The sequence below is a fragment of the Acinonyx jubatus genome, chromosome C2 (assembly GCF_027475565.1).
Source record: "Acinonyx jubatus isolate Ajub_Pintada_27869175 chromosome C2, VMU_Ajub_asm_v1.0, whole genome shotgun sequence".
NCBI classification, from domain to species: Eukaryota; Metazoa; Chordata; class Mammalia; order Carnivora; family Felidae; genus Acinonyx; species Acinonyx jubatus.
Window position 1 is genome coordinate 4,592,501 of NC_069384.1, and position 12,454 is coordinate 4,604,954.

A 12,454-nucleotide genomic window follows, 5' to 3' on the forward strand; every position below is an offset into this window, starting at 1 on the left:
CATTTAACCAACACAGGCTACATTCTGGGCCACAAAACAAGTTTCAAGACATTGAAAAGAATTCAGTTCAGGGGCGCTTGGGTGGCTCAGTGGGTTAAGCGTCTGACTTCAGCTCAGGTCATGATCTCATGGTTGGTGAGTTCGAGCCCCGCGTCTGGAGCCTGCTTCCGATTCTGTGTCTCCCTCTCTCTCTGCCCCTCCCCCACTCATGCTTTGTCTCAAAAATAAATAAAAACACTTAAAGTTTTTTTAATAAAAAAAAAAAAAAAAGAAAAGAATTCAGTTCATACTGTGTTCTCTGACCACAGTGGAATTAAGAAGTCAGAAACAGAGGGGCGCCTGGGTGGCTCCGGCAGTTAAGTGTCCAAGTCCTGACTTTGGCTCACTCAAGTCACGATCTCACAGTTCATGAGTTCAAGCCCCACATGGAGCTCTGCTTGGGATTCTGTCTGTCTCTCTGCCCCTGCCCCGCTTGCGCACGCGCGCTCTCTCTCTCTCTCTCTCTGAAAATAAGCCTAAAAAATTAAAGAAAGAAAAATCAAAAGAACGGGGCAGTCAAAAAAGTATGTCAACGAACAGCACACATGATATGATTTCACTTAGGTTAAAAGAGAAAAACCAAACAACAACAAAACCAAAACCAAGCCCAGATCTCCTAGGTATGGGGGGGGGGGTAATTAATTGATTCTAGCATTTGCTCTTTGCTCTTCAAGATCATATACATTTTTCATATATACACAGATACAATAAAAATACATAAAAACCCTCAACCAACTCATATTTTCTTCCATGTACACGTATTCCTTTTTTTAATCAAAAAACATTTTTTTAAGTTTTTGAAAAAACAGCACCAATTTAAGGCGGCCAGTCAAAATGTATCATCTGGAAACAGATGCATCCTCACGTATTGCAAGCAGCTGCTTCACGTTAAAAGTTGGGCGCCCCTCTGGCTCAGTCTGGCTCAGCTGGAAGAGAGTGCAACTCTTGATCTCGAGGTTGTGAGTTGGAGCCCCACGCTAGGTATGGAGATTACTTAAGTAAATCAAATTTTTTTTTTTTAAATGAAGGGACGGGGCACCTGGGTGATGCGGTCGGTTAAGGGTCTGATTCTGGATTTCCGCTCAGGTCACGATCTCATGATTCATGAGTTCAAGGCACACATCAGGCTCCGTGCTGACAGCTTGGAACCTGCTTGGGACTCTCTCTCTCTCTCTCTCTCTCTCTCTCTTTCTCTCTCTCTCTCCCCCCCACTGTGCTCTCTCACTCAAAATAAGTAAACTTTAAAGTAGTTTACAAAAATTAAGGGAAAGTTGATTTAAAATTACTTCTGGAGGGTATTTTCCATTCACTGGATGATTTGCACATTTCTTATATATACTAATTATTCTATGACCATGGAATAGATTTTAATTTTTTGTACTGAAATTATGAGGCCATCCTACATACTGGTTAAGAGCATGGACCCTGGGGTCAGACTTCTGGGGTTCAAATCCTACTTCCCACGTATGAGCTGTGTCACCTTAGCCAACTTCCTTAACTTCTTCGCCCCTCAGTTTCCTTATCTGTAAAATGGGAGATGGCAATGGTACCCACAAATCACAGTCTTCGTGAATGGGGACCAAGCTAATAGAAGGCACTTAGTACAGTGCCTGGGGTAAGGGCAGTGCTTCCTAAGCATCACTTGTTAATATCTTGTTATTTTAAATCTTTCATCAATGTCTTGGGTTAAAATTGTAGCTATGTGTTTTCTTGGTTCTATCTTCCAGAAGACCCAGTTGATAATGAGCACCTGAGGAAGATCCGTCAACTTACCAACTACAAAAATTATCATGGTTGGGGTCTTTTCTGCCATGGCATATAAAATAAAGTGATGGTACCGAGATGCCTTTCGAGCAGCCGTGGTTCACTTGGAAGAACATTCTGGAGCTCCAGGACAGGCATTCTAGACCCAGGGCCATTTTGTGCTGCAACTACACGAAAACCTCTTACTAACTACCCCAGGCCTCAGTGTTCTTTTTTATAAAACAAGGAACGGAGACTGCATGATTCATGTCTTTGGGGCCCCTTGGCTTTGCAATCCTTTGATTATATTCTAAGTAGATGGCAGGGGCCTCGCTCTGAAACTCTGTTCTTAACAGCTAACTTTCCTATTTTTAAACACGAATATGTACCAGATGATCCACTTTCAACCTGCACAAGGAAATTCACAGCGAAACGACTGCCACAATCCATGGTACGTCTCAAGTTGTAAAAGCTCAACTCTATACAGCTCTTGGGTGTTAAATGTCTCAATCTATAAAAAGACATGAGTGGTATTTCAGAAGCTTTGGATACATTAAGAGAGATCTGTCAATCTTAACGCTCTGTTATCCTAGCTCTAGGACACTTGGCCCAGCCAACACAGAGGCATCTGAAAGTGCACCGGCCACGAACGTCTGTCTGTCTGCTGCTGACTTGTGAGACTATGTGTACGCTGAAGCCCCAGGCCGGCCAGCACTATGACATGCGGTGACCACCGCCGTATTTATCCGGCTCTGATCTGAGACCAGAATAGTGATTCTCTGTAGGGGTTGGGGGGGGGGGGGGAGGCGAGGAGAGGCAGGGCAGCACAAGAAAAGCATCTGTGGATCTTTTTCCAAAATAACCATCACCCTCCCACCCACCACCATTCTGATACACCCTGGCTGAGAAAGGAGGGGAGGGTGTGGGCCATCGTGTATTTTAAAAAGCTCCCCGGCAAAGTCCTCAAAGAGCTCCCACTCGCTGCTCTCCTTCCCACCCTGTCCCAACCCTTAGAGACAAGCCGAATCCCATAGCGGAGTGTGGTGTGACAAACACCAATTATTACGGAAACCCAATAAAAGACATCAAGAGAAAAGGGAGGCTCCCAAAGGTTCGGGCTCCACCAAGTGCTAGCTGGCACCGAGAGAGAACGTCCTCCTCCTCCCACACATAGAAAAGATGACAAACTCATATTTTTAAATATGTAGATGAGCCCGGAAATAGGTGCTAGAACTGGGGATCCAAAGCCCAGGGACAGGGGTGCGGAGGGGGATGGGCAAAAGACTTGACCCCGGCACCACGGAGATGGCAGGTAGAGGCTGGCTCGCTGGGGGTGGGAGCCGGGAAATTTCTGCCAACCAGGAAGCCGGACTCACTCTGCCCGAGGTCTGGGGGCCGGAAGGGCAAGGAAGAACCTCCTGTGAGAAGCAGAGCTTCCCTGCCACCGCCTGGAGCAGGGCTGGCATCGAAATTTACACAGCTTGGTGTAGAAATCCTGAAGTGCTCATCGCCTCACACTCAGCAGAAACAAATGCAAAATTGGTTTATGGCAACATTTTTACAACCCAAGGTGCACTGAACTCTCTCCAAAGGGGGGAAAAAAAAAGCTTTCCCACTAAAGATAAGCTCACAACAAGTACTTGCAAACCAAGTGAGAAGAAAATCTGCCACGAGAGAACAGCAGACACAAAACCAAAGAGATCAGCTCTCCGTAAACGATAGGAAAACAGAATATGCTGGAGATTACACAATAGCGGTGTTTAAAAACTCACTAAAATACTACCAAGGCTTTTTAATCAGGCTGATTGAAAAGTTCATAAAGGAAAATAAAATTGAGAAAGAACAGCAGGGTGGGGCGCCTGGGTGGCTCAGTCGGTTAAGCGTCTGATGCTTGATTTCAACGTTTTTTGTTTTTATTTATTTTTGGGACAGAGAGAGACAGAGCATGAACGGGGGAGGGGCAGAGAGAGAGGGAGACACAGAATCGGAAACAGGCTCCAGGCTCCGAGCCATCAGCCCTGAGCCTGACGCGGGACTCGAACTCACGGACCGCGAGATCGTGACCTGGCTGAAGTCGGACGCTTAACCGACTGCGCCACCCAGGCGCCCCTGATGCTTGATTTCGATTCAGGTCATGATCTCACCGTTCATGAGATCAAGCCCCTCATCCAGCTATCGGCGTGGAACTTGTTTGGGATTCTCGGTCGCCCTCTCTGCCCCTTCCCCACTCATGCATGTGTGAGCACATGCGCACACACTCTCTCCTGCTCTCTCAAGAGCAATAAATTAAAAAAAAAATACTGTAAGATATACCGATTGAACAGAATAGAAAACCCAGACATACAGACCTATCTCCCCAAATACTTACTGGAATTTGGTATGTGATAATATTCAAATCAGTGAAGAAAATGTGGATTATTTGGAAAAATGTTATAGGAACATGGGATAATCATATGGGGGGGGAGGTTTAATCCATACAAACTATGTCAAGGTAAATCAAACATAGAAGTACTTGTACAAATCACGAAATAATTTCAATTAACAAGGTCATTTAAAATGTGGCTTTAAACCTAAGGGCCTTAAAGGAAAAGACTGACATATTTAAATACATGAAAGCATTTCTTCAATAAAATCCATTATCAGGGGCGCCTGGGTGGCTCAGTCGGTTAAGTGGCCAACTTCGGCTCAGGTCATGATCTCGCGGTCCGTGAGTTCAAGCCCCGCGTCGGGCTCTGGGCTGACAGCTCAGAGCCTGGAGCCTGCTTCGGATTCTGTGTCTCCCTCTCTCTCTGCCCCTCCCCTGTTCATCCTCTGTCTCTCTCTGTCTCAAAAGTAAATAAACGTTAAAAAAAAAAATTAAACAAAATCCATTATCAGCAAAGTTTCTAAATAATGTAGAATTGAAATATGGATTATAGCTTTTTTCCCTCCAAATAGCTAATTATTCCATTACACCATAGAGATTCTACAAATCAATAGAAAACAACTAAAAACCCGACAGGAAAAAAAAAATGGGGAAAGGATATGAGTGTCTAGTTCCCAGAAAATGAGAAACAAATGCCCTAGACATTTACTTATAAAAATAAACTCCACCTCACGCATACAAAGTAATACAAATTAAAAACTACACTGAGATAACCTTCATCCATCAGGTTGGCAAAATTCCCAAAGGGGTGACAACACCTTGTTGGTGACGCTGACTGGAGAGTCAGGCCACAGTATACATTGCTAGACAAATGGTACAGCCAACACAGAAAAGAGCACAACCTCCTTAGAAGGCGATGTGACGATACCCATCAAGATGACAAAATCTTAGGGCACCTGGGGGGCTCAGTTGGCTGAGCGACTGACTTCGGCTCAGGTCACGATCTCACAGTTCGTGAGCTTGAGCCCTACCTGTATCGGGCTTGCTGCTGACAGGGCAAAGGCTGCTTCAGATCCTCTGTCCCCCCGCCCTCTCTCCCCCTCCCCTGCCTGCACACTCTCTCAAAAATAAATAAACATTAAAAAAAAAGATTCTTATATGTTTATACCCTTTAACCCAGCAATTCTATTCTACTTTCGTATGTGAGAATAAACACAGACAAATGGGATCCACTGCAACACTGTCTATAACAACAGGAGACTGGAAACAACTTCAATGTATCCATAAGGAATTGTTAAATGAATTAGAGAAGAGCAACAGAAGATTACGAGGCTCAAAAAATAATGGGGAGAGGGGGCGCCTGGATGGCCCACTCGGTTAAGTGTCCGACTTCAGCTCAGGTCATGATCTCGCGGTTCAAGAGTTCGAGCCCTGCATTGAGCTCTCTGCTGTCAGTGCAAAACCCACTTTGGATCCCCTGTCCCCCTCTCTCACTGCCCCTCCCCTGCGGGTTCTCTCTCTCTCAAAATAAACAAATTTAAGAAAATAATGAGGGAACACTTGAAGTATTTATAATTGCCTCTAACAGAGCAGGGCACTATATAATGCATTGTAATTTGAACATGATCTGGCCGTTTTCAAAAATTAAATAACGGAGATAAAGGGAATACAAGTCACAACAATATTTACAGAACAAAATTTACAGAAAAGTAAACTTGTCTATTTGACAAAGTACACAGTGGAATTGCCAGAAATGAAAAATACAGTCGATGTAATTAAAAGCTCACTGAATAGTTTAAGTGGTCGACTGAACACAGTTGAAGAGAGAACTAGGGCACTACGGGATGTATCTGTGGAAAACTACACAGAATACAGCAAAGATAAAGAGAAGAAAATACGAGTGAAAGGTCAGGGGACATGGAGGAAATAAGGAGAAATCTCAAAGTTTATCTCAGGAGATCCAAAAGAAGTGAAAATGGCTGTACGGTAACAGTGAAGGAGAAACCAGCTGAGAATTCTCTAGGATTGATGATAAAACACATGAATGCTTAGGTTCAGAGAGCACAATGAGTCTTGAGCAAGATGAAAAACAACCTATATCTACATACATCATGGTGAAACTCCAGAAGACTAAAAATTTAACCTAAGTCTGAACAGCAAGCAGAGGAAACAGATGACCCTTTTTGGTACAACTGAAAGTGACTTTTCACCAGCAGTAATGTTGGCCAGAAGACGTTGAAACATCATCTTCAAAACACTAAGGGAAAAACGGTCACCCTAGAATTCCACACATAGTTAAATTATGATTCATGAATTGGGGAAAAATGGGGGGCACCTGGGTGGCTCAATTGGTTGAGCGTCCAACATCGGCTCAGGTCGTGATCTCACGGTTTTTGAGTTCGAGCCCCGCATAGGGCTCTGTGCTGACCGCTCAGAGCCTGGAGCCTGCTTCGGGTTCTGTGTCTCCCTCTCTCTCTGCACCTGTCCTGCTCATGCTCTGTATGTGTCTCTCTCTCAAAAATAAATATTTAAAAAATTTTTTTAATTTTTTAATTTTTATTTATTTTTGGAGGAGAGAGAGAAACAGAGCATGAGCGGGGGAGGAGCAGAGAGAGAGAGGGAGACACAGAATCCGAAGCAGGCTCCAGGCTCTGAGCGGTCAGCACAGAGCCCGACATGGGGCTCGAACTCACAAACCGTGAGATCTTGACCTGAGCCAAAGTTGGACGCTCAACTGACTGAGCCACCCAGGCACCCCCTAGAAGTTTTTTTTTTTAACTTGGGGGAAAAATGAAATTTAAAAGAAATCCTAAATTACATTCTTCAGCATAAGGAAAACCGCTGTGTCATAATGTTTACCCATTTTCCTTTGTTGGGCTTTGAACAGTTTTTAGTTTGACGAAAATGGCAGTTTTATGTAATAATGTAATTACTGAATGATGTGCTTTAGTTTGTTTTATGACTAAAGCTGCTTCTGGTCAGGTCTTTGGGTGGAAACACACATTCATTTCCTCACTGCATCTACCTAAGAGTGCCGTTGCTGAGTCATAGAGTAGGAATATGTTTAACATTAGTAGAAAATGTCAAACCGTTTTTCCATTCATACTAAACCATTTCAGCAAAGTGAGAATCCCTTAACGGAGGATTAGAAGGGAACTCCAAGAGCCTACTCCATGCACCAGACTATAGGACTGCTCTCACAAAAAATCCAAGTGACTAACAACTATTTTAAAAGCAGAATTTAGCAACGTGACTGGATACAAGATTAATATACAAACAAACCCTGTGTTGCCTGTACACCAATCAAAATAGGTATCTAAGCAAGAGGTATATGCATAAGAACTTCTTGAAGAAAACTGCAAAAACTCTGTAGGATATAATAGAAGACCTAAACAAGTAAGACCTAGCACATTCAGGAGGAGAAGACTTGTATAATAAAGATTTGATTTGGGGGCGCCTGGGTGGCTCAGTTCGAGACCCGCGTCGAGGCTCACAGCTTAGAGCCTGGAGCCTGCTTCAGATTCTGCCCCTCCCCTGCTCGCACTCTTGTCTCTCTCTCTCTCTCTCTCTCTCAAAAATAAATACACATTAAAAAGTAAATAAATAAAGATTTGATTTCTTCTCAAGTTAATCTGTACATCCGTTGCACTTGCAATCAAAATCCCAATAAGGTTCTTCAGAGATCTTGACAAGCTGAACAAAAGGACAAAAGTAGCCAGGACCATCTAAAGAAGAATAAGAAGAGGTGAGCCCCTGCTGGATATTAGGTCTTATTATAACTATGGATATTAAACTATATGTTATACCACAGGGGCAGGCAGCTACACCAGTGGGATAAAAGAGAATGTTCAGAAATAAGAGATCCAGGGGCACCTGGGGAGCTCAGTTGGTGGAGCGTAAGACTCTTGGTTTCGGCTCAGGTCATGATCTCACAGTTCGTGGGTTCGAGCCCTGAGTTCAGCTCCACACTGACAGCACAGAGCCTGCACAGAATCTCTCTCTCTCTGTCCCTCTCCCACTTGCGCTCTCTCTCAAAATAAATAAATAAACTTAAAAAAAAAAAATAATAGATCCAGATTTATACTGGGTCTTGGTATACAACAAAGATGTTATTAAAATTATTTAATTATTTAACTTGAATCTAAACCAAACCAAGTTTATAGAAATGTGAGGTTAAATGAACATGTTAAATGATACCATTAGGAAAAATCCAGACAAATCTAAATATATCCTACAAAACAACGGGCTTTTGGGAAAAAAGAAAAAGAAAAGCTAAGAATACCATTTGGGGGGTAACTGAGGAAATCTGAATATGGCCTAGATACTACACAATATTACAATGTAAATATTGTTAGTTTTTTAGGAGTCATAATGGTATTATGGTTATATACGAGCCTGTCCTTATTTTTAAGAGACATTTGTGGATGAGGTATTATGGAGTAAAATATTTAGGAGTAAAATGTCATGATATCTGCAACCTATTTGCAAATGTCTCAAACAAAAACTACATACACACATACTAATATACATCAAAATATAAAATTATTAAATCTAGATACTGTGTATTTAGAATGTCATTATTTTTAGTCTTTTCTGTATATTAAAAATTTTTATAATAAAATATTGAAAATATCAGAGGAGAAAATATATTCCATAAATGGTACTGAGAAAATTGAATGCCCTTATAAAAATTAGATTCCTACTTCACATTATGAGAAAATGGGGGGGGGGGGAGGAGAAGTATATAGTATCTCTAGAAAAAAAAATCTCTATTTTCTTAGATTAAAGAAAAATTTCTTAAATAAGGTACAGAGTAAAAGCCGTAAAGAAGAGATTGGCACATTTTATTTCCCTAAATGTCAATAAATGTAAGTGAAAGCTAATAAAAACAAGTAAGAGAAATCCAGAGACTAGCAGATATTTACCACACATTAGCCCCCCAGAATTAACGGATCAAATATTAAGACTGTGTAGCCATCAATAAAAAAGATGGTAGAAAAATGTCCATAAGCTATTAGTAGAAAAATTCACCATAAGAGAGAAAGCTCAGACACCCCGAAAACATCCAAAGTTGCATCATCTCAGAAGTAATCAAACTGTGACACTATTTCACACATATAGATTGGCAAAAAGCAAAAACAAAAACAAAACAAATAGAATAGAATAGTTTGAGGAAATGAAAACTCTTGTAGAATCCTGATGGTCCAGCTACCTTGAGGTCAAATCCAACAGCAGCCAGGAATTCCAAAGACTGGCATACCAAACCATCTAGAAATTCCATTTTCAGAAGATCTCATTCACAGGCAGAAAGATGTTCGCTGCAGTAGTGTTTATAACTGCAAATATTAGAAACGATCCAGATGTTAATCAAGGCAGGACTGGGTAAATAATCTGGGTATATTCATCCAAGAGGATACTATACAGCAGTCAAAATGGGTGATCTCCCATCAACACGGAAAATCTAGTAAATGTAATGCTGACCGATAAAGCAGGTGGACAAAGGATATATATTATTATCTATAGTACTGTGTAGCATTCACATACATTTCATTTTATTATTTTTCAATAATTGCTTCCTTAAATTTTTTAATGTTTATTTATTTTTGAGAGAGAGAGAGAGAGAGAGAGTAGGAGAGGGGCAGATTGAGAGGGAGACACAGAATCCGAAGCAGGCTCCAGGCTCCGAGCTGTCGGTGCAGAGCCCCACGTGGGGCTTGAACCCACAGACCATGAGATCATGACCTGAGCCAAAGTCTGACACTTAACCGACTGAGCCACCCAGGCGCCCCCGTATACATTTTAAAACACCAAAAACCTACAACCAACCAACCTATGTTGGTTGTTATATGGTACTTATTTACAGGTATATGGGAGACAGCTTCTAAGGTGACGCCGACGATCCCCGCTCCCCGGTGTTTACGCTCGTGTAATCCCCCTCCCACAGTGCACCAGGGTGGTTCTGTGCAACCAACAGAATAGGGCGGAAGCGACAGTATGCCCTTTCAAAACTGGTTGGAAAAAAAGACTGTGGCTTCTGTCTTGGTTGCTCTATTGCCCTTCTACTCCCTGCAATCGCTTGCTCCCGGGTGACCAGATGACTGTCCTAAGTGTGCTCGGGGAAGCCTGGTGTGAGGTCCAAACGGCAAGTAAGGTCCGGTTGGCAAGGTCCAACCACAGGAGTGAGCTTCCAAGAGTCCCCTCCAGCCTCACGAGAGACCCTAGACCAGAACCACCAGCTAAGCCACTCCTCGGCTGCTGACCTCCAGCCCCTGCACAAGGTCAAGTACCGCTAAACTGGGGGCTAAGTTGTTACCAAGCAAGAGATGATGAATGCAAGGTACTCATACCTGTGTAGTGAAATGTTACATGCGTAGTAATTATAAGAACGTACACCGGTTTCAAGCTAAAGGGTAATTCTGGGGAAGGCAGTGGGGTGGGGCTCTAACTCCATTTACTTTGTTTCTATGACACATTTTTGAAGACAATATGACAAAAACGTTAGCATTTGTTAAATCTGGGTGTTCCAAAAGTGTGTACAAAGCACATGATTTCCTGTGACTTAAATCATTTTCTTTGTTATTTAAAGCAGGTTATGAATTAAAAATAAACACTTCTAGAAAGAGAAAAAAAAAAGCGGTGTCTCTCTTCCATTTATTACAGCCCCATAGACCACTGTCTGGCTCCTAATTGCAGCTTGGAGGGAAGGAATTACTTTAATGGCTAAACGGTTTGCACGAAAGAGGAGACATAGCTGCGTGTATTCCCATGGCTGGCGAAATCAAATGTTTAAGTACCAAAACCCTAAATATATATTTTTTAAATAGTAACAGAAAAACTTCTATAAGCGCACCTATCAAAGGATTCATGCTGAAATGCAGGAACGAATGTTGCTTTGCCTGGAGACGCTTCGTACTAAACTATTTGCAACAGCAATTCACTTAGGAGACACCGTGATTCTGCTCCCTGCGGAATTAAGTGGACGATACACGGCTGTTGCCATAGCAGCCTCTACTTTAATGGTATTTAACAAGAGAACAGAAATTGTGAGGAAAATTGCTTTCGTTCTTAGTTCTCTGGGTTATAAGAAGTAAAACATTCAGGGGCGCCTGGGTGGCTCCGTCAGTTAAGCGTCCGACTTCGGCTCAGGTCACCATCTCGCGATTCGTTGAGTTCGAGCCCCGCGTCGGGCTCTGTGCTGATGGCTCGGAGCCTGGAGCCTGCTTCGGACTCTGTGTCTCTTTCTGTCTCGGCCCCTCCCCCACTTGTGCTCTATCTGTCTCTCAAAAATAAATAAATGTAAAAAAAAAAAGTAAAACATTCACATCCAGGAGACAGAGTAGCATCTCAGATTATACACTCCCAGGTAGTGCCCAGAGAAAGGTCTCCCCCAGGGATACCTCACAGGCTAAAAACAGGTAATGCGCTCTCAAAGATAAACATTATCTCAAGGACTCTGAGCCCGCTCACCAATAGTCAGAGGAATCTGTGTTAACGTTTAAGAAGGTATTTGCAACAAATATGTACGTGGTGTTGGGTATTTTCTTTTTTTTTCTTATGTTTTATTTTTGAGAGAGAGAGAGAGCAAGCGGGGAAGAGAGACGAGGGCGGGGGGGGGGGGGCAGACAGAAAATCCAAAGCGGGCTCCATGCTGAGAGCAGAGAGCCCACTTCGGGGCCCGAACTCACAAAGCATGAGATCATGACCCGAGCCGAGGTCGGACGCTTAACCGACTGAGCCACCCAGGTGCCCCAGGGTGGTTTTTTTTTTAGACAGCACATGAGTAGGGCCAATATTCCGGATGTAAGTTCTCTTTTCACTATTTCTCTTCACCCACTCTCCAAATTGTTATGTTACCCTTCGAGAACACCAATGTGTCCAAACGAGGCTGTGAGGCACCGTGATGCATCACTGACCTGCTTTCTGAACCAGGATCCCAATGTTACGACCACGATTTGGGTAGCAAATAATAACTGAAACCTCCCTCTCCGGAATAAATCAGCGGAGATCATTTGACACTCTCCCCCAAATTCTCCCGTTGGTTTTAGATCCCAGAGAAGGTCTGGTCAGGGTCGAAGCGACCAGCACTGTTGGTCAGCCTTCCTGCCCATCCTGTCGCTATGTCTAGTGCCTAAGGATGCTTTCATCTAACCCACACACCTCCACCCCTGCACTGCATGGTGGTCTTGTATTTCACCCCAGCCTCTAATTTTCTTCGGTTCCACCTCTCTGTTGCCCACTCTTTGGCTGCCTCGCGTCTGCTTAGTTTTTTTCCTCTCCCTTGGCATGTTACCCACCAACTCTGAATCC

General features: G+C 43.1%; 1 protein-coding gene and 1 long non-coding RNA gene across 3 annotated transcripts in view; one reads left to right on the top strand and one right to left on the bottom strand.

Moving 5' to 3' along the window:
• Positions 1 to 2,227, top strand: part of LOC128315101 (uncharacterized) — a 17,948-nt gene extending 15,721 nt beyond the window's left edge. The window contains exons 2-3 of the long non-coding RNA XR_008297513.1: positions 849 to 1,020; positions 1,767 to 2,227. This is a non-coding gene — a long non-coding RNA (uncharacterized LOC128315101). The remainder of the gene's footprint in view (positions 1 to 848; positions 1,021 to 1,766) is intronic.
• BACE2 (beta-secretase 2) overlaps positions 1 to 12,454 on the bottom strand; it is an 89,997-nt gene that overhangs the window by 9,496 nt on the left and 68,047 nt on the right. The gene's annotated exons all lie outside the window — the stretch shown is intronic.